Here is a 22,402-nt window from a genome sequence, read left to right as displayed (position 1 = left end):
GGAACATGAATGTTTCTCTCTGGTCTGGACAAGGTAGTTACCACCTACCAGGAACAGTGCTTTCACTTTGTGTTCTGGTTGGCCGAAATCCTCATTGTAAGCATATCATGTCATTGTCCTGACAAGGCGTGTTGCTTGGTTGTAATTCCTGTGAACCAACAGTACAATGAAACCTCTAAAATTAATAGACACATTAGCTAATTTTAAATGTCCTTTTGAAAATATATATACAACTTGGATCTGTCTGTTTCACAGGTTCATTTCAAGTAAGCAAGTTTTTATTTGGCAACCAATTAATCCAATTAATGTTGTAACTATCAGGATCATCTCAGAACTCATAAGCAGGAAACTAGTTATTCACAGGAAACACTAAATTCTTACTTGGTCTGAAACTTCAGTTCTCTTATCTCCCTATATAACCAAGGCAGCTATAGTAACGAGCAGCCCTGAACATGTTTAATTTGACAACGTTTATCTAAGTCCAGTAGCTGCTTCCTGGTCTGGTGATAGACCATGAAAATAGACCTTGAGGAGAGACAAGTTATTGCAGCCAGGCAAGCCCCATGACTTGCCCTGGTAATAAAAGCCAACAGCACAGGAACATACGACAGACTGCAAAAGTCCCTAACTCCAAGTCTAAAGTCTAGACTTATCAGTTTTTATTAATTCCTAACAATGGAGCCAGGTAAGAGGTGTTTTATTCATTTGTTATGATTTACTCTCTTGGCAAAATCTTGTGCATTTCATTAGCATCTTTTTTTTTTAAATCATTGGAAGGAGATACTAGGACCTTGGTTTTCCAGCTATGTTCTGTGGGGCTCCAAGATTTCTTGGTGTGTGGAGTGGATCTCATGGGGAGGAGGAGAAGGTCAGTGGAGAAAGGGCTGGACTCTAGGCTCTAAGATACTCATCCCACCTTCAACCCTAGCAGTTTTGTTTTTACTAATTATGTATTTGAAAAAAAAAAGGCTATAATTGGTGTGAAGAGCACTGCACTAAATATAAGAAATCCCTGGGTAAGCATTTACATGTGTCAATCAATTGGACTTCTTTTAATTTTAATTGTCTGCAAATCCAGTTTCCACTCTGTGCATGTCTGAAAAAGTGCCTGAGCACAAGCAGAAAAGAGGAGCCATAAAGCCCATGAACTTGGCTCCTGGGAGAGATCTGCATCTACACCATATACCCTTACACCATGACCATGGACTTAAAATGGGTTTAAAAACAAGGTTTCTGATTAACAACCCTGGTTATTCCATTTAAAAAGCATATATTAGCAGAGAGCTGTTGGAAGCTGACATGTGGAAAACTATTAGAAGCCACAGCAGAGGAAGTAAGTTGAGACTCAGTCACTCACTGCACTTGGAGGGACTGTCCCACAGTGAGTCAAAGTGTGGACTCTGGAATTCTAACAGATTTTGGTTCATGAGTCAGTTTGGCCCCTTCCTGGCTTTGTGACTTTGGGCCTCAGTGTTCTCTTCTGTAAAATGGGCACAGCAGTCAGACCCTGGAATCTGATAGGGCAGTTCCTTCAGATGACTTCTGGGCTTTCCCTAAACTTTCCTGTTGACCTACTGTAGCAGAATCCCATGGAATACTGGTTAAATCAGAATATTCAGGGGGAGGACCAGTGATCTGAACTTTTAACCAAAGCCTTAGGGGATTCTGAGCTGCCTCCATGTTTAGAAACTACTGTTTGCTTCAGAGGCAGCTTGGCAAAACCTGATGTGGTTCTTGGGGAACTAAGTAGTGGGAAGGGGAATCTCCAGCCTTTGGAAACCCTGGCCTTGTACCCACATCCCTTCCTTCCTAGACCTTCATCCTCTCTGTTGGCAGAGGAGTATCTGTCTGGCTACTCTGAAGGTCAGAACTCACTGCTGCTTCTGCCAGGGCCAGAGTGGAGCTAGTCATGACCCCATGAAGGAGAATCACATGCTTTTTTGCTTTTTTTGTCCTTAAGAAAAGGGTAAAGGAAACAAGGAGGGATCCTTAAATGCCAGTTAAGTGACTTTGGTATCTAAGAGTCTAATATGGATGTGCTGGAGGAGACTCTTGAGAGGGCCTTGGATAACAAGATCAAACCAGTCAATCCTAAAGGAAATCAACCCTGAATATTCACTGGAAGGACTGATGCTGAAGATAAAGCTCTAAAATTTGGCCACTTGATGTGAAGAGCTGACTCACTTGAAAAGACCCTGATGCTGGGAAAGACTGAAGGCAGAGAGAGAAGGGGGTAGCACAGGATGAGATGGTTGGATGGCATCACCGACTCGATAGACATGAATCTGAGCAAATTCTGGGAGATAGTGGAGGACAGAAGAGCAGGGCGTGCTGCAGTCAATGGTGTTGCAACGAGTTGGACATGACTCAGCTACTGAGTAACAATAACAACAATAACAATGGATGTCTCTTTAAATAAAAGGTTTATTAAACATATACTCATGTGTTTGGGGAAGGTAAGGAATGCATATTTTTTGTGCCAGGCTGAAAACTGGCTACATCATCTTAGTGGTCTTGGAAAGTTTTAAGGAGGAAAAGAGCTTTCATTTTTGACTGCAATGTCAAAGTATTATAGTTGTCAACTCAGTTGTGCCTAAATCCATTTTAAGCGGTTTCATTGTAAATATGACTGAATCCTGTTTTGTGTAATATTTCAGCTTGCCCCAAAAATGCGGCAAAGGGAAGGGCACTGTAAACATTTTTAGCCCAATTTGATCTGTGGTTTTCTGTGTCAGACTCAAACTCTTGCCAGGCAGACAGGGCAGTGTTATATTAACAAACACCTCTGTGAAACCTATAGAGAGGGAGGGAGAAGGAGCAAGCAGGAGCCAGTCAGCTCTGCCTAGTCATTTGTTATTGATTTAACTCATTCCCAGCCCACAGTGTGTGTACAGAACTTGGAACATGCATTTTTGAAAGATTCTTTAAAAATAATGACACACCTGACTGTACCCAAACCAGGTGACGGCCTTACTAGTGTTTGCTTCTACTCAGAGCAGCCACTTGCTGGAGGAAAAAAATCAGAATGATCGAGGGCAATCACCTTTATGGTAACAAAAAAATGACTTGCAGCAGCCTGAGGATTGTATGTATAGGCTGTCAAGTTACTTAAATAATCATGAATGTGGGCATACTACTTGCTACTTTACCATTATGACAATAGCTTCTTTTCCTTTGGAAGACTAGAAAACAGAGATTTGAAAAGTGACTTGTCTAGGTCACTCAGTTATTTAATATTAATCAAAAGAGACAGGGGTCTGAACACATGTGTTTTGAATCCCAAGACCTTTGAAGTTCCACAAATCATACCACCTTAGCTTATAACATGAAAGAATGCCATGCGATCTCTTCTCTATTAGGCCTTGTTGGAATTTTAGCCATAGAGTTGTTGAGAATGCTAGAAAACTTCAGACTCCATAATTCAAAGCTTCCTGATGCCTCCTACACAAAGTTCTGTGTCAACTGACAGCCCGAGGGACAGAATTTTGGCTTTCCTATGCTGCTATCTAAGGCAATGGCACCCCACTCCAGTCCTCTTGCCTGGAAAATCCCATGGGCGGAGGAGCCTGGTAGCCTGCAGTCCATGGGGTCGCGAAGAGTCCGACACGACTGAGCAACTTCACTTTCACTTTTCACTTTCATGCATTGGAGGAGGAAATGGCAACCCACTCCAGTGTTCTTGCCTGGAGAATCCTAGGGATGGGGAGCCTGGTGGGCTGCCGTCTATGGGGTCGCATAGAGTCAGACACGACTGAAGCGACTTAGCAGCAGCAGCAGCATGCCACTATCTGCTGGCGGATGGCTTCTCTCTCAATCGTCATCAGTGATTATTTGTGTGTCCCTGGAACCCCACTTTGCTCTGTCTCACATTATGCTCACTAGTGCCCCCTCCTGGTGTGGCGGCTCATCACACCACTCCTTGGATAGGTGTCCTCAGCTTCCTTCACTGCTAGTGTGTCTTGGCTGTCATCTTTTGCTTTTGTAATTAATTATAATTTGTTATCCCCCCGGAGCTGAGCAACTGAGGGAGAAGAAATGCAGTTCCCAGCTCTCTTGCTCACCTATGGGCTCAAGCCTTGGATGAAGATCTGCTTGGGTTCCAGGCTGCTTGATTCTCACTCAATGCACAGGTTTCCTCCCCCCACCTCCCGCCCCGCCCCTCTTTGTGTCACATTCCTTCCTTCTTCAGTGACGCACTGCTTTGTTTCTAACACGAATAAATGACTCTTCAGATCCTTTTCACTGCTGTTCCTAAGGCTCTCTATCACACTGTATTGCCCCATCATTGAAAACCCTTGTTAGGCCCAGCGAATAATAGTTGTCACTAAAAGAGCAGATTGTTGAGGTGTTCTCTGAAGTTCTTAACAATCACATCTACACTGCTAATTTCCTCTTCTGTTCCAAAGCCAAGCTTGGCTGTGTTCAGTTCTGATCATTGGGTTAATGTTAACAGCTGTTGCTCAATTCACTGTTTTCTTACAATTATTAATATGACTTTGGGAGTGACAACTGCTTCTGTAAAAGAATGGGTGCTGCCTGACTTATGGGGTGTGCTACATACAATTATGGCTCCCCAAAAAGGTGTTAACTGACATGGAAAAAAGCAATCAGGTCAAAGACTAATGCATCGGAGAACTCTGAAAAGCATTAAAGACACAACATGAGAACTTGTGCATCATGACATTGTAAACAAATTAACAAGAGTCTTGGAATAGTGGTTGATTAAATTCCTGTTAGAAGCCCTCAGTACTGTTATCTCATGCTTGGTCTCCTAGGCACCCTTGTGCACTATCAGCCAACAAGCTCTAATTTCATGCTCGACTGGCATAACATAGACTTAGTTTCCAGATTCTGTGCACAGCCATGCCGAGCTGCAAAAATTAAGTGCAAAGCAAATAAATAAAGCAATGGACAGAGGTCAAAAGTCAATGCCCAACACCAGCCTGAAATAGAGCAAGCCTTTTGATGAAATACATTTGTGTTTTTACTATTTAATTGAAGGACCTTTTGATTATCTGCTGATTAGCCATTTACTAGAACATTTGCTCTGTGCCAGGCATGGTGGTAGGCCTAGAGGCTATCATGATGAGAAAACAGGTACTGATGAGTAGTTGGAATTTCTAAGCAGAAAACCAAGCTGGGTTCCCGTCACAACCACTCTATAGTAGAGTCTTTGAAGAGACTTTGTCAATGAGATTTTGGTTTGGCTTTCCCAGCGCTCTCTGTTTATACACTCTTGAAGATTTCTTCTGCAGGGACTTCCCTGGTGGTCCAGTAGTTAAGAATCTGCCTTGCAATGCAGAGGACGCAGGCATAATCTCTGGTCAGTTGGGGAACTAAGATCCCATATGCCATGGAGCTACCGAGTCCGAGTGCTCCACAGGGAAATATCCTGCATGATGCAGGGAAGATCCTGCATGCCACAACTAAGACCTGATGCAGCCAAATAGATAAATAAATATTTTTAAAAAAGATTTCTTCTGGAAAGGAGGCACCAATCCTTTTTTAGATGCAATTCATGATAATTATTTTCCCTTACTATACTTGTCTATATTTCAGAATGTCCTCAGGAAAGGCATTCTTCTCAGATCTAATCTCTGTTTAGTAAAGATTCTCTTGAGGTCCAAACACCTGTCTGTGGGTACCCTTTCTTTCTCTCTTTCTAAGATGGCAGTACAAATGACTTGGTATGAGGAATGTAAAGAAGAGAGATAGGAATTTATTGAAATTTGTCAGTCATCAGGACCAAAGGTTTTATTCATTTCTACATATTTTGTGCAGTTAGGATCATCTGAACTTTATAACTCTTGCTGGTAGCAGAATCATATTTAAACCTGAAAACGGTACTGAATTCCAAAAAAATTCTTTAAGAAATCCTTAACAAAATTTTTAAGACTGCCCCTCCCACACTGTTATAAGCTGAAAACTCTGCTCAAGTGCCTTCTGGCACTTACATTGAATGTAATCAGTTCTTTTCTCTGAGCTTACCTCAGGACAGCATTAATTTGGTCTGATTGGGAGGTAATTTTCTTTAATTAGGCTCTTTTTCACTGTTCTTTAGTGTTTCTATTGTGTAGGCCCTTTGGAGAGGAGGGCTTACAGGTGCCTAGCTCCCACGAAGCTTTGGTCATGAGAATCTACAACTGAGATGGCACCAGTTGGGGGCCTCCAAAGCAAGTTAAGGATTTGTGGTCTGGGGCAGTTTGCGGGATCCAGAGTGAGATATAAAAATAATCATCAATTCATAAGTGGATTGAGTGGCAAAGGAGGGCAAGTGAGTCATTCTAGGTCATTAGCTATACAATGCAAAGTTAGACTGAAGATTGAAAGGTATTGGAAGAGATATTGTAATAAACATGATTGAGTACTGTGAATTTAAGTACACTTTTCAAGAGTTAACAAGGTGGTACTTTCTATAGTATGAGGAGTAGGAGAAGCTGTGCAAGATGGTTGGGGAGAGGAATAACATTAGTTTCAGGCACCAAATTGAGGGTTACACATTTCAAGGAATTTTTGAACCCTGATCAAGTAAATTGAAAACATACTCTTCTACCAAAACTACTCCAATAAACAAATGCAGAAAATAGTGCTGAATGGGTGCTAGAGATTGAAATCTTTCACAGTGATGTGATAAATATTATTACAGTAAGACTGAAAATTTGGGATTTCCCTGATGGTCCAGTTGTTATGACTCTGTACTTCCACTGCAGGGGGCCCAACGTTCTATCCCTGGTTGGGGAACTAAGATCCCCAGTGCTGTGTGGTGTGGCCAAAAATAAAATAAATATTGAAATTGTCATCTGCTTTGTAAAATCCTTGAAAAAGTTTTTAAAAAGACTAATACTTTGTTGTATTCTTGCTTCCTCAAATGAATGGGAGTGGATCCAGATTTTGTGGAGCCTGAAGGTTACCCAGTCTGGGGGACCCTCCCTAACAGAAAGAATATAAACTTTGGATACAAAACAAAGACAGATTCTTTACAAGGGGCTCCCTCAAGTGAAGGGTCCTTAGAGTTAAATGTCACTGATTCTTGGTAAATACACCTCTGCATGTACAGCTGTGTTCTAAGCCATATTATGGGCAGGGCCCAGCTCTCCAGCCATGTCAGTAGGAGGCAGGCAAAGGTGAATGTGGAAACTCTGATTCTAAGTTTCACATTTCACTTAGCACATCCAGCAGCTTTGCTGACCATGTTAGAAGGTGCTTGTTGATCCCTTAGGAAGGGAACTCTCAGTGAGACAAACAGCAGAACTTATGCTTCCTTCTGCCCAGCACGCCCTGATCCAGAATTTATTGAGCTGAAAGATTCCTTATGAAACACTTTATAAACCTCTTGGGGACATATTCCTTTTTATCACTAAACTACCTTAGATTTAAAACACCTCACCCAATGCTATTATCTAGTAGCCACTAGAGCAATCAGTTCAGTTCAGTTGCTCAGTTGTGTCTGACTCTGCGACCCCATGAACTGCAGCATGCCAGACTTCCCTGTTCATCACCAACTCCCAAAGCTTGCTCAAACTCATGTCTATAGAATCGGTGATGCCATCCAACCATCTCATCCTCTATTGTTCCCTTCTCCTGCCTTCACTCTTTCCCATCATCAGAGTCTTTTCCAATGAGTCAGTTCTTCACATCAGGTGGCCAAAGTATCGGAGCATCAGCTTCAGCATCAGTCCTTTCACTAGAGCAACAATCACAAATAAAATAACCTTCAAGGCCAAATAGCTATCAAGGCCATTCAGCTTACACTGAATGTGTCAAGATTAACTTGAGCAAGTTGTTAAAGTTGGACAATGCTTTAGACATATACCCTTATGAATACTATAACATATTTTATTTCAAAAGACCAAGTGAACTAAAAATTAGCTGCAAAAAATCCTACTGGGCAATCTGTTTTATTACTCAGGTCAGGTATGGTGTCTTTAAGGCACATACAGGCACACATACACACATGTGCATGCACACACACACAAACATGCCTCTCTTTGTGAAAAGACTCTTCCTTCTATCTTATCTCTCTTTGAACAAATTGCCAAAACAATCCTCAAATACTAGATAATATAATCCTCAAAAGTTGGTAATATAATAATGACTGTAATAATACAAGTGGTAGTGTTGCCATTCATGGCTCTGACACTTTGACTGTTTCTCAAATCTGCAACTATCCTATTTCCTAGTCTTTATTCCTTTTATCTGCTGAAATGTCTGCTATGGGCAGTTTAGACACCCAGAGGAGGAGATAATGGTTTTGACCTTAATAGATGGTTTGACTGTACAGCACATTCCATAGATTTAATACCCAAAGAGGTTATGGATGCTTTTCTCCTTGGTTCTCTTTCTCTTTATATTGGAGGGACTAATTTTGTGTGATCATGCACACAAGAGCACATGTGTGACAGGAAATATTAAATTCCTTTTGATTTTTCACTTTGTAGTGACAGGAACGGGAGGGCAGTCTTTTAAAATCCTTCTCTTTTTCCAGGTGAAGTGTGGGAATGAAGGGTGAGAGTAAGCCAATTTTCAGAATGAGGTGTTCTAGCAAGATGTTAAGAGAAAAAAAAAAGTAATTTTTAACTGCTAAGAGAGAACTGCCACAAGTGGTGATCAAATCAATAACATGGCTTCATAATGTGGTCTGGGATTCAGCAAGGAAATGCTATAAAGAGAAAATGGTAGGAGTCCCCACTGTGTTCCCCCAAAATGAATAAAGGGTCTGCTGGACCTTGGAGGGCTGTGAAAGTGGTGTGACTATCATTGATTCTTTTGATGCTGTCAAAGATGATTCATGGTTATATATAAAAGAGGGCGCTTTTGTTTGCTATTTGTAAGTTAAAAATGACAGAGGATATACATTTTGTTTACCCTGCATTGCTGCCTCTGAAGCCTGTTTCTATGTCCTGTGAGTTCCTTTTAATGAGTCTCTCTTTGTGATCTGAGCTCCGAACAAGGTCCTGAGCTGACTAGCCGAGCAAAATTGTATCCAAACCAAGAGCCAGGTGTAGTGATCAATGATCTGAACAGCTTGCATGTTATGGCTGAAAGAATGGCTTACCCATCAAACCCACATAACTCTCAGAATAATGATTTCAGCTTTTGGGCTGGAAATGATTTAAATGAAAGATTATTTACAAAGGGAACAGCAGGGAGAAGAATCATGTAAATTAGATTCATTAAGTGGACAGATTCACTCACAGTTCATTTTGGAATAATTTATGCCAGTTTTCTCTGATGTCATCTGTTATTCAGGTTAATAATTAGTCATGCTCATTATTAACTGATGGAGGTTGCTTTGTATTTTGGCAGAGGGAGGCATATTATTTGGGAAAGCTCCTATCAATATTCCTATGAATACTTAGCTTTCAACAGAGGTAGAGGGTTTATCTGCAAAAATGTAACTCTTATTTTTTCAAACAATTCAATATTTGGATGTATTTAGTTCCATATTCTCAGGAGGATTTGCAGAAGAATCTATCATTCTTTACCAGTGTATAAACAGTTAGGACCAAAAGAAAACAGGGTAAATGCTCACTCTAACTTTCTAGTGCTTTCTGCTTAGAATTAAAAGATAATATTTTAAACTATATTGAGACATCTCTTTTACAGGCCACATTCCAGATCTCTTCAGAAATATGATATGATGAGGAGGACCATTTTTAAGATTTTATGATCAGAAAAAGTTTAAAGTTTAAAGTTTTAAAGCTCCATTTTACAACTCCACCAAATGGAAGAAATGTATGTATCTAAGAAGATAAGACATTAATCCATTTAGACCTTCTGAAATTCTTGGTATAGCTATAGTCCTTTATGTGCTCTCATTTCTGTGTAATTTAGTGACCATGACTTTGAGAAGGTGACAAGCATGATGCCCACTATTAATGTTGCTCTCTTTAAAAAAAACAAATATTTCCTGAAATGTAATTTTTTTCCAAAAAATATTCGATCTTGTGCAGTATTTTACATTTACATCATTTCCCATTTATAAGTCTTTCTTGTTCCACTGTGTTAGAGGAGGTTAGAGGAAAATAAAAGGTGCTAGGCAGTTCTTTTTAAAAATTCAAGCAAACAATAACAATCAGAATGTTCTAAGCTATCCTGAACATAAAATTTGAAAGAAGTAAAACTGATGAGAGGTAACTTACATAAGAGCTGGATCAAGGAGAGAGTCTCCAGGAAAATGCTTGAACTTTTTGCTGCATAAAAGAATAGAGGGGATGCTGGACATGGATTAATTTTGGAGGGGAAATTTCTGAGTTTAAGGCATATGCGTGGGGTTATCAAGTTACATCTATGTACCTGGAGTTTGATAAAGGTTTAAATTTGTGACTTATCTCTGCTTCCCTGTTATTTTAATCCAAAAGCAACACTTCATGGCAAATAGAAGGGGAAAAAGTAGAAGCAGTGACAGATTTTATTTTCTTGGGCTCCAAAATCACTGCTGATGGTGACTGCAGCCATGAAATTAAAAGATGCTTTCCCCTTGGAAGGAAAGCTATGACAAAACCTAGACAGCATATTAAAAAGCAGAGATATCACTTTACTGATGAAGGTCCATCTAGTCAAAGCTATGGTTTTTCCAGTAGTCATATATGGATGTGAGACTGGACCATAAAGAAGTCTGAACACCAAAGAATTGATGCTCTTGAACTGCAGTGTTGGAGAAGATTCTTGAGAATTCCCTGAACTGCAAGGAGATCCAACCAGTCTATCCTAAAGGAAATCAGTCCTGAATACTCATTGGAAGAACTGATCCTGAAGCTCTAGTACTTTGGCTGCTTGATGTGAAGCACCAGCTCATTGGAAAAGACCCTGATGCTGGGAAAGATTGAGGGCAGGAGGAGAAGGGGGCAGCAGAGGATGAGATGGTTGGATGGCATCACTATCTCAATGGACATGAATTTGAGCAAACTCTAGGAGATAGTGGAGGGCAGAGGAGCTAGGTGTGTTGCAGTCCATGTGGTGGTGAGTCAGACACGATTTAGTGATTGAATAACAAAAACATAGATGGACACTTAGGGATAGAGAATAGGGTGAGAAGAGAAGAGGGCCTTGGATAGAAACTTGATGAATTCCATCACTTAACAGAATAGGAAGTTGAGCCTGAAAATGACTAGCCAGAGACACAGGAGGAAACTCAAAGAGAGTGCTGAGTCAGGGAAGTCAAGAGAAAGTGTATGACAAGAAGGGAGCTATTAACAGTATCAGTTCAGTTCAGTCGCTCAGACATGTCTGACTCTTTGCGACCCCATGAACCGCAGCACGCCAGGCCTCCCTGTCCATCACCAACTCCCGGAGTCCACCCAAACCCATGTCCATTGAGTCGGTGATCCCATCCAACTGTCTCACCCTCTGTTGTCCCCTTCTCCTCCTGCCCTCAATCTTTAATTAAGAAAAGAATGCACTGTTTCAACAGTTTCATGTGCTACTAAAAAGACATGTCAGAAGAAGACTAAAACATACCTGAATGGTTTAGAAACATGGGGGTCATTGTGGGCCTAACAAAACAGATTTAGTAATGTCATTGAGATGGAAGACAGAACTGAGTGGGGCAAGGGTTGAATAGAAGGAGAACAAATGGAGACAGTGACTATTGTCAATTTTTCTGAGAATTTTGACTTTAAAATGGAAGGTAAAAGAAGATGATTGATGAAGGTGTTGTGAGGTTACTTAAGGTTGTATTTATATGAAAGTGAAAGTCGCTCAGTTGTGTCCGACTCTGTGTGACCCCATGGACTATACAGTTCATGGAATTCTCCAGGCCAAAATACTGGAGTGGGTAGCTTTTCCATTCCCCAGGGGATCTTCCCAACCCAGGGATCGAACCCAGGTTTCTCACATTGCAGGTGGATTCTTTACCAGTTGAGTCACAAGGGAAGCCCAAGAATACTGGAGTGAAGTATTCTTCACTCACAGAAGAAGAATCCCCTTCTCCAGGGGATCTTCCTGACCCAGGAATTGAACCAGGGTCTCTTGTGTTGCAGGTGGATTCTTTACCAACTGTAGTTGGTGTAAAATAGTTAAGACTTAAGGTTGGGGGGGGAGGGATAAACTGGAAGTTTCAGATTAGCATATACACATTACTATATTTAAAATAGATATTAACAAGGACCTAATGTATAGCGCAGGTTACTCTGCTCAGTTCAGTTCAGTTCAGTCGCTCATTTGTGTCTGACTCTTTGCAACCCCATGGACTGCAGCACGCCAGGCCTCCCTGTCCATCACCAACTCCTGGAGTTTACTCAAACTCATGTCCATTGAGTCAGTGATGCCATCCAACCATCTCATCCTCTGTCATCCCCTTTTCTTCCCACCTTCAATCTTTCCCAGCATCAGGGTCTTTTCAAATGAGTCAGTTCTTCACATCAGGTGGCCAAAGTATTGGAGTTTCAGCTTCAACATCAGTCCTTCCAAAGAATATTCAGGACTGATTTCCTTTAGGATGGACTGGTTGGATCTCCTTGAAGTCCAAGGGACTCTCAAGAGTCTTCTCCAACACCACAGTTCAAAAGCACCAATTTTTAGGCACTCAGCTTTCTTTATAGTCCAACTCTCACATCCACACATGACCACTGGAAAAACCATAGCCTTAACTAGACGGACCTTTGCTGGCAAAGGTAATGTAATGTAAAAGTAATGTCCCTGCTCTTTAATATGCCATCCAGGTTGGTCATAACTTTCCTTCCAAGGAGCAAGCATCTTTTAATTTCATGGCTTCAGTCACCATCTGCAGTGATTTTGGAGTCCCCCAAAATAAAGTCTGTCACTATTTCCATTGTTTCCCCATCTATTTGCCATAAAGTGATGGGACCAGATGCCATGATCTTAGTTTACTCTGCTCAATATTCTGTAATAATCCAAATGGGAAAATAATTAGAAAAAGAATAGATACTTGTATATGTATAACTGAATCACTTTGTTGTACACCCAAAACTAGCACAACATTTTGAATCAACTATACTCCAAAATAAAATAAAAACTTTTAAAAAGTATTTCAAAGTATTTAGTTGAGAAGTGGTTGACAATATAAGAAAAATGAAAGTATGGAAGTAGGTTGGTTTTAATGTTTGACAGATAGCTGGGAGAAATTCCCATCTAATGGCTTCTATTCTCTGTGAAGGAGGAGGGGAGAGATGACAGCGTGATGGGAAGTTGGAGGGTTGAAGTTTGAGGAGTGCAGATGTAGGCTCGAAAAAGTAAAGATAAAAATTATGCAATGTGTGAAGTAGGAGAGTTGAGCGGTATGGAGTCATGTGAGGTTGGTGATTAACAGTTTATAAGGGAACCAGTCTCCCCAGGTATGTAACTCTAACTAGTCTTAGCAACTCAGGTGCAGTTTCCCCAAAAAAATCCAGAGGGTTGGGTTTATCAATGCTTGGGGTTTCACCAGATGGGTGTACCAAAAGGACAACAGATGTAAAGGAATATAGAGGGCTTGTAAGGGTGTTATTGAAATGATGGGGCATGGATTCCAATCTAGATAAGTAGAAAACTGGGGAAAGGATAGACCTTAGTGAAATGGAATCTCTATCACCTCAAAGAAGGGTCTCATCTATGCATATGCCACTCTTAATACAGCTTGTCTTCAGAAGGAGCAAAAATAATGTCTTATTTAATGTTATGAATATCTGAATAAAGAATTTCTTTTTAATTAAACTAAAGGGCAAAAGAGAACTAAGTCAAATTTTAACTATTCCCTCTCCCCTCAAATTTATAGGAAGGTCCAAGCATAGACTAAACAGATTTCACAGACCAGTTCAGACTTGTATAAATCCTTATCTGAAAGTAGATTTCTCCCTATATTCCAGTTAAAACTCTCTCAGCATAATAAATTTGTGGGGAAAATGTTCTCATCTTTTTATTTTGCTAAGGGGAAAGTGAAAGCATTAGCTGATCAGTCCTGTCTGACCCTTTTGTAACCCCATGGACTGTAGCCTGCCAGGCTCCACTGTCCATGGGATTTCCCAGGCAAGAATATTGGAGTGTGTTGCATTTCCTTCTGCAGGGGATCTTCCTGACCCAGGGATTGAACCCAAGTCTCTTGCATTGCAGGCTGCACTGTAGGCAGATTCTTTGCCATCTGAGCCACCAGGGAAGCCCAAGGGTAAAGGATGTACACAAAGAACTGGAGACCAGATGAGGAGAAAAATGGAGAGAATGAACAGCATAACTTTACTCATAACTTTACTAAAAGACTCATTTAGTTTTTCCATTATTCTCAGCAAAATGAATGCTGAGCTAATTGAGAAAGAAAACTGATACTTGATGTTGTAAAAAATATACTTAAAATGATCATGCTAAAGTCTCATTTCTTTCTCAGGACTCTGTGGCCTTTTTGTATCATATTATTTTTATTAAAACCTTTGGATAAAATGTAAAGGAAAACACTAGCTAGTAGAAAACAAGAGAAAAATCATGAGAAAGGCCATTACATACAATCTCAACAAAACTTTCAGATGACTGTTGTCAATTTCTTTACGAAGTAGTATCATGGCCAAGGGCAAATATAACTTGCCTTTTTTCCAGAAAGGAAAATGCCTAGTTATTTTGGAATAGCAAATGAAAGGAAATGGAATTTCTTCTCACCAGCTAAACCTCAAATAAACAAAAAGCATCTAACAATTCAAGGACATGAACTTGAATCTGGCAGGGGGCATACTGAAGCAATTGCTAGACTCTCAGAATGTGCCCATCTGTGAGCCTATGAGATAATGGATAGCATTTTTCTCAGCGAGGAACATCCAAGATATATTTCATCTTTGAATTTGGCCAAGTACTTGTTCAAGAATGTTCACAAGCATGGCAACTAATCATTGAGGGCTTTAATAAAGAATCAGTTTTATGTATGGTTTAATCAGATGGTATCTTGGGAAAAGAGCAGAAATAGTTTTGTTTGTTTGCGTTAACAAACGGAATGATGAGCCAGACAAAAGAGGAAATCAAGAAAATCACTCAAGGAAACAGATAAGTGAAAGAATAAAAGTCAAATTCAAAATTCCTCCAAAAAGAATTTGTTATAAGAAAATGTAAATGTTTTCGACTAAATCATAAATCAAATAGTGAAAGTCCACAGAGAGAAAATACTAGATAAGGAAAGGGCCCCTAGATGGGGCTGTCCCATGTCATGGCTTTTAGTTCCACCTCTGCTGAACCTCAGTTTTTCTTTCTGTAAGAAGGGAAGAATGTCTCCTGCTCTGTGCTAGAACAGAAAAGCCACCCCTGTGGTCATTTGCCCTCTCTCATCCACAACCAGCCTTAGCAGAGAAGCTATTTCTAACTCTTGCTTGAAAAAATTATTTCAGAATCAAATTGATGAAGATCCAGTTAGAAAAAAATATTTGAAAGGTGACAATTTAAGGAGCATCATAAAACAGATGAGTTCATGGTTTGTTAGAAGTGACATAAGATTTATTTCTTTGTTTCTATCACAAATAGGGTGAAATCAGTTCTTCCTGAAAGCTGATGAAAAGGTAAGCAGCTATTGACAACAGCTTATTTGACTTTATTCCATTTCTTTCATTCATTTTCATGTATGTTTCTTGGGTTGAATCATAGGAAGTTACCATGTCAATTATTTACTTCAATTATTTACTACATGCCATCCAAAGGGGATATTACATCTTGTTAAATATGCAAGGATAAAAACATGACAAGTGCACCCTATTCATGAAGAGTAGATTCCAAACATACAACAGGGAGCCAGAGGTGTCTTTCCTTTCTTCACACACAACCATGGGAGAATATACACTCCTTTTCACAAAAGTGATTTTTTGGGGGACCCATTTCTCACAGAAGAATTTGTTTTAAGCACTCTTATTGGGCAATGTGGTACTGGTTGGAAGCATAGACGTGCAAGACTGAAAAATGAATTCTAGTTTCCAAGCCTATTAAAAAAAAATGTGGGGGATACTGTGTGGGTATCATGGGTTGTCAAAGCCTCAGATTTCTGAACTTGCAGGAACAGTGCTCTGTGTTGGCGGAGTGGTCTTCCGGTTAGAGAACAGGAAGGAGGACTTTCCTGTGTCCAGGGGTTAGGATTACATGCTTCCACTGCAGGGAGCTCGGGTCAGCCTGGATCAGGGAACTCATGGGAGGCATGCTTCCACACGCCTCATGGCACAGCCAAAAAAAAAAAAAAAAAAGAAATAAAATAAAGAACAGGAAGGGGCATTCCAGGTCCTCACATATGAGGAGACTGGGGCTGGAAGGGGTTGCCCCAAGTTCACATAGCCCACAAAGTCAGGACCCCAAACTAGGACACCTGACTCATAATCTTGCTGCTTTGTGATCCCTGGGGCCCAGCTGTGTATTCTTTGAATACAATTTCTGGTTTAGCTGGTGAATGCTTGACTTTCTCACAAGGAATACTCTATTCACTTAATTGCTTGAATGTAATGCTTGCAATCATATTTTATGATAGAAACATAAGCATTTTATTTTCATGGCCAGATGGGATCCCCAAGGAGTCTTCTGATCATGGGGCAGGAGGAGGTCAGCTGCCCCGGGTCTCAGCTGACTGCAGCCATGGGAACCCTGTCTTTCCCTGACCCCTGGATACAGGGAGACTGAAGTGGTACATACACATGGAGTGGTCCTACCTCTGTGTGCGTACTCCCAGTGGGGGACACATGGCATGTCTGGACCACTGTTGAGCTGGAACAAAGTTATTTTGCCCAAAGAGCCTGTGGGTGGGCTTAACAGACAGAGGCAGTAAAAATTGCCTTTTTGCTTCTGCAGAAATAGGTGCTGCCAGGTCAGTCCTGGAAACCCCTCTCCTTGGGCTGGCTAAGCTTCAGCCCATGGGATTAGGGAAAGCTGTAGTGTGTGGTTAGGAAGGAGGGTGGAACACGTCAATTCATATCCCTGAATAAGAGTAACAATAACAACCTTTTATTGAGGGTCTATTTTTTTCTAAGCTCTATGCTAGATATGTTCAAGATTGTGAAACTTACAACAATCCTGAGGGATAGGTATTATTATCATGATCATCTTCATCATTTTACAGATTAGGGAATTAAGGTTCAGAGAGTTTGAGTAAATTCTGCAGTGTCACACAGATAGTAAGTGACAGATAACCAAACCTAGCTATTAGACTCACTCCCATACTGCTCCAGGCTAGTGAGTTTGAACTTGAGTTGGTAGGATATGGTATCAGGGCTGTACTCATAACATAAGTTAACCTGAGGTTCAATTTAAGCAAAGTCTGCAAATGGAAGACAAATTGATGAGACTGAATTTTCATAAAATACTAAAAATGTGTTATGCCTCTGTTTGAGTAGAATTTTAATTGCAGAGCATCTCCCTGTAAGAGAGAAGCTCAGGAGAACAAACCAAGTTCACTCAGAGGTCAAGAGAACTATATTTGCCAGGCAGGACTAGCCCAGTGGTTCACTTGTCCCAAAGAACAGGTTCAACAAGAATGTGGTGCAGGTTCTTATAAATAGGTTTCTACCTGGGGGAGCTGGGACCAACCACTCATCCTCTCCCCAAGAGGATCCAGTAAGTTCCTTATCTATGAAACTTTGTTTCAAAATTTCAAAGATGAAAAAGAAAAGTGTGTGCCAGCCCCTGTAGGCCAGCTATTGTACTGGTGTTGTTTAGTTGCTAAATTGTGTCCAACTCTTTTGTGACCCCATGAACTGCAGTTTGCCAGGCTACTCTGTTCATGGGATTTCCCAGGCAAGAATACTGGAGTGGGTTGCCATTCCCTTCTCCAGAGCATCTTCCCAATCCAGGGATTGAACCTGCATCTCTTGTACCTCCTTCGATGACAGGTGGTTTCTTTACCACTGAACCACATGGGAAGCCCCCTATTGTACTGTACTAGTGTACTTTGAAGGTACTGTAAGATTAATAATTTTTCTTTATTGTTTATATTTCTTTTTTATGTATTATTTGTGTGAAAAGTATTGTAAACCTATTACAGTACAGTACTATATAGCCGATTGTGTTGGTTGAGTACGTAGGCTAACTTGAATGAATTGGACTTAGGCACACACTCTTGGAATGGAACTCATTTATATGTAGGGGATTTACTGTAGTCTTCCTGTCTCCTGTTTCTGTGATGGGCAGAAGCAGAGGGTTGAACCCCACCCCCCCACCCCCAGCTACATGAGCCCCTCACCTCCTAAAAAGTGCACCTCCCTGGCCCTCCTCTCTGCAGCACTGATGCCCTCAGTAACGCAGCATCAAATTCTATGGATTGGGGGCCAGGGTTTTCTAGCATCTACCTCTTTTATTTTTCCTAGTCCCATTGCAACTAGTTCCATTTAGGGCCTTGTTTCTTTTCTCTAATCAATGCTGTTAGATCAGTCTTTCTAGAACAAGACTCTGTCACTCCTGTCTACAGATCATCCAATTCTCTATTAGCTGCTGAATCAAATCCACACATTTTCACCTGATGTGATACTCAAAATATCCACAGATTTCCCCAAGAAAAGCCTTTTAATCCCTTCCTCTCTCACGGCCATCCCTACATGGGCCAAGCTGCTGTCTTCAGTCTGTTCCAGGCACCCAGTCTTATCTTTATGTGTGACCTTTGCTTCATGTGGAAAAACTTACTAACATATCTTGTGTTTGTTTGATATTTCTGAGTTTTCAAAGTGGTTTCACTTACCTTACTCCATTGGAAAATTGTAGTTACTAAGTGGGGCAGATATGGTTATACTCACTTTGTAGATCAGAAAATGCTGGCTATACACAGGCCTAGAGCCTGAGGTTCTACAACTGAGAGGCAGGCTATGAGCCAGATCTTCAAATTCCCTCTATCCACAGCTCTGGGATGCTTTTCTTGCTCCTTCATCTGCCTTTCCTCTGGCTCCCTCTGGTTTCTACTTGTCAGGTTCTGCCCTTTTCTCAAAATCCTGCTCAAGTTCACTAACTCCATGAAATCTTCCAAAATAACCTAAAAGAGTCCATGGTTCTCTCTTCCGTAACTTTTATAGCTCCTAATCCAATTTCCCTGGCACATAAAGCAATTAGGTAAGAAGGCCTGAGAATTCCTAAATAAGGGTTTGAGTCAGCAGAGATCAAGGTTTCAAGTCTTTCTGATTAGGATCTCCCTTAAGAAACACATTTTATATCACAAACTAGTATACACACACACACTCATAACTGAAACAAGTTTCAAGATACAGCATTTTTATTCTGCAATGTCCTATCATATTTTCTCTAGTCTATTATTATTCTTTTTATTAAGAAGTGCTAGTTAGGAGCCCACTAAACTGATTATGAGAACCACGAATGAGTCCTGGTCAGCAGTTTCGAAAACTCTGATTTAAATCTAATTTATCCTTTTAAAAGGCCTAGATGACATTTTCAAAGATTTGTAAAAAGACTGAACTAGTAAGAGAACTGTGTTCATTGGGGGTTTAAGCTGCAGTTCCTATTAGGAACACAAATGCCTCATACAAAGGCGAGGCCAGGAAGGAAGCGCTGGAGAGCACCAGCTTTACTTGCTGGGAGGTCAAGAACAGAGATTTTTTCCCCCAGCTTTATTCAGGAATAGTTGACAAATAAAGATACTATATATTTTAAGGTGTATACACTGATATTTTGATGTACATATACATTGTGAAGAATTGATACTTTTGAATTGTGGTACTGGAGAAGACTTTTGAGGGTCCCTTGGACTTCAAGGAGATCAAGCCAGTCAATCCTAAATCAACCCTGAATATTCTCTGGAAGGACTGATGTTGAAGCTCCAATACTTTGGCCACCTGATGCGAAGAGCCGACTGATTAGAAAAAGACCCTGATGCTGGGAAAGATTGAAGGCAGGAGGAGAAGGGGGTGAAAGAGGATGAGATGGTTGGATGGCATCACTGATTCAATGGACATGAGTTTGAGCAAGCTCCGGGAGATGGTGAAGGACAGGGAAACCTGGCGTGCTGCAGTCCATGGAGTCACAAAGAGTCGGACATGACTGAGCAACTGAATAACAACAATAATACACTGAAAGGATTATCACAAGCTAATTAACAAATTCATCACCCCACATAGTGACCTTTTTTGTTTGGTGGTGAGAACACTTAAGATGTATACTTTCAGCATATTTCAAGTACACAGTATAGAATTACAAACTGTAATCACCATATTGTATATTAGATGCCTAGAACTTACTCATCCTGCATGACTGAAGCTTTGCCCCCTGTGACCCACATCTCTTCATTTCCCCTAGTTTTGCCCCTGGTAGTCGCCACCCTACTCTCTGCTTTTATGAGTTTGACTTTTGTGGCTTCCACATGTACGTGAGATTATGCAAGGACCGGCATTCTTAACAGGCTAATTGATAGAGGAATGGGATGCGTCCATTTCATAGTGGATTGTCTTCAGAAGAGTGGGACTGTGAGCGCCAGAGATCTGGGGAGAAAGATTTCTCAATAAGGCCTATCTGTGGACTGAGAAGAGACTGTGTGCTCATAATAATCCTGAATAGAGCAGGAAATTAGCTAGAATTTAAAAATAATAAAAATGTAATAAAGTTCTTTGTTTATATCTGCATAGTGAGTCTGAGGGCCTTGAGGCCTATAAAACTGTCACTGGATTTGGTATCATTTCAACTTTATGAAGCACTTGATGTTTGCAAAGTGCTCGTACGATTACCAATTACCATAACGTTCATCTTCTGAACACTGCAGTTCAGAGAAGGCCCGAGGACTTGAGACTGAGAGTAAAAATTTTAAAAAGTAATAACAATAAAGGAAAAAGAATTGGTCAAACTAAAGACCAGGCTTCTGGGCTTATGCTGTTTAAGATGCGGGGTCCCTGCTTCTGAGAGGGGTCCCCTCTTCCCATAGGGCATGCAGGCAGCTCGGACTTCTCTTGGGAGCTGCAAGTATGACCTTTGTCTACATGAAGCAGAGGAAGGAAAGGCAAAGAGCTTGGCACCTGCAACCAAGTGCTGCTGGTGCTGAGGGATGTGGGAAGAGTGTTTGTGGCTTCAGGAAAGGGTAGTGAGGAAAGGAACATAGCAGTTACGTGTGGTCTTTCCTGTTCCAGTTATTAAACGCTGTTATTTGTAAGTTGGAAAGCAGCTCTGGCTATGTTTACAGGCAGCAGGTCAGCGAAACTCAGCACACTGGTGGACTTCAAGGAATTCCAAGGAAATGGCTTTAAAGAATGTCAAAGGCAATGCTTTGAGGATGTGTCTGTTTCCTCTGGAAAAAGGTTAGCTTTCTTGAGCTTCTTCCCCTACATTCAAAAGCGTCAGTTACCACTGGTAAGGGGCTGACCCCGGGGCTGAGTGTGGCCTGAGGGCTGGTGGCATTCTAGTTTGTCAGTTTGGGAACAGAAAACAGCCTTTTCTTTGGAAGTGATTTTTAATCTGACATTTTCTGTCAGAGGTGCTCCCGATTCTGACCATGGGAAGGTAATTGCAAGACCAGAAGCTAAGCTGAATCAGTTGGCTTTTGAACCAGAAAACCTCCTGGTACACCCTAACAATTTCACCACCAGATCATTTTCCTTAATGGAAGCCAAAAAAAAAAAAAAATCTTAATGAAATGACACTTTTCTATTTTAACACATTTGCATTTTGAAGCATAAATATATTTAAATTTATTTATTTTTAATTGAAGGATAATTGCTTTACAATATTGCTTAAATTTCTGCCATACATCAACATGAATTAGCCATAGGTGTATGTATGTTGAGGCTTCCCAGGTGACGCTAGTGGTAAAGAACACACCTGCCAATGTAGGAGACGCAAGAGATGCAGTCTCCATCCCTGGGTTGGGAAGATCTATGGCAACTGGCTCCAGTGTTCTTGCCTGGAGAGTCCCATGGACAGCAGAGCCTGGAGGGCTACAGTCCATGGGGTCCCAAAGAGTTGGACAGGACTGAGCAACTTAGCACGCATGCACATATATATGTTTCCTCCCACTTGAATCTCCTTCCCAACTCCCAACCTTTCCCAGCCCTCTAGGTTGTTACAGGACCCTGGTTTTGAAACACACACACACACACATATATTTAAATGACCTACTTTATAGGATTGTAGTGTTAATTTATTTATTTGTTTGTCTGGCCACAGTGGGCAGGAATGTGGGATCTTACTTCCCCAACCAGATCATACCAGCGCCCCCTGTATTGCAAGTGCGGAATCTTAGCCACTGGATGGACAGCGAAGTCCCTGAAACAAATATCGAGAGTTCCCAAATGTTTTTCAAAGAAGAATAAGAACATGCCTGTCCTCATTTTCATCCACACAGAAAACAGGTGGGTGTTCTTGAGAGCAACTGTCCAGAATTGTCCTAAGTTTATTGTTTTCCCTGTCACCCCCTCCACACAGCTGTGAGTTCTTGTTATAGCAAAACGAACTGTGTGACTCTGTGCTTAAAGCAAGGCCTTGGTCTCCTGCTGTCGATAAGATAAAACCATCTTCTTGATTACGACATGTGTGGTTC

General features: G+C 41.0%; 1 protein-coding gene and 1 long non-coding RNA gene across 2 annotated transcripts in view; one reads left to right on the top strand and one right to left on the bottom strand.

Annotated features, from left to right (window-relative positions):
* Nucleotides 1-22,402, bottom strand: part of SLC9A9 (solute carrier family 9 member A9) — a 639,391-nt gene that overhangs the window by 78,141 nt on the left and 538,848 nt on the right. The window lies entirely within an intron of this gene.
* Nucleotides 616-22,215, top strand: LOC139034789 (uncharacterized). Its single transcript, XR_011487341.1, has 3 exons — nucleotides 616-685; nucleotides 15,433-15,467; nucleotides 22,030-22,215. It is a non-coding gene; the product is annotated as an uncharacterized lncRNA (long non-coding RNA).

Source organism: Odocoileus virginianus, chromosome 4 (genome assembly GCF_023699985.2).
Source record: "Odocoileus virginianus isolate 20LAN1187 ecotype Illinois chromosome 4, Ovbor_1.2, whole genome shotgun sequence".
Classification (NCBI taxonomy): Eukaryota; Metazoa; Chordata; class Mammalia; order Artiodactyla; family Cervidae; genus Odocoileus; species Odocoileus virginianus.
The sequence above is the reverse complement of the archived record's forward strand: the minus strand, read 5'-3'. Positions and strand labels throughout refer to the sequence as shown.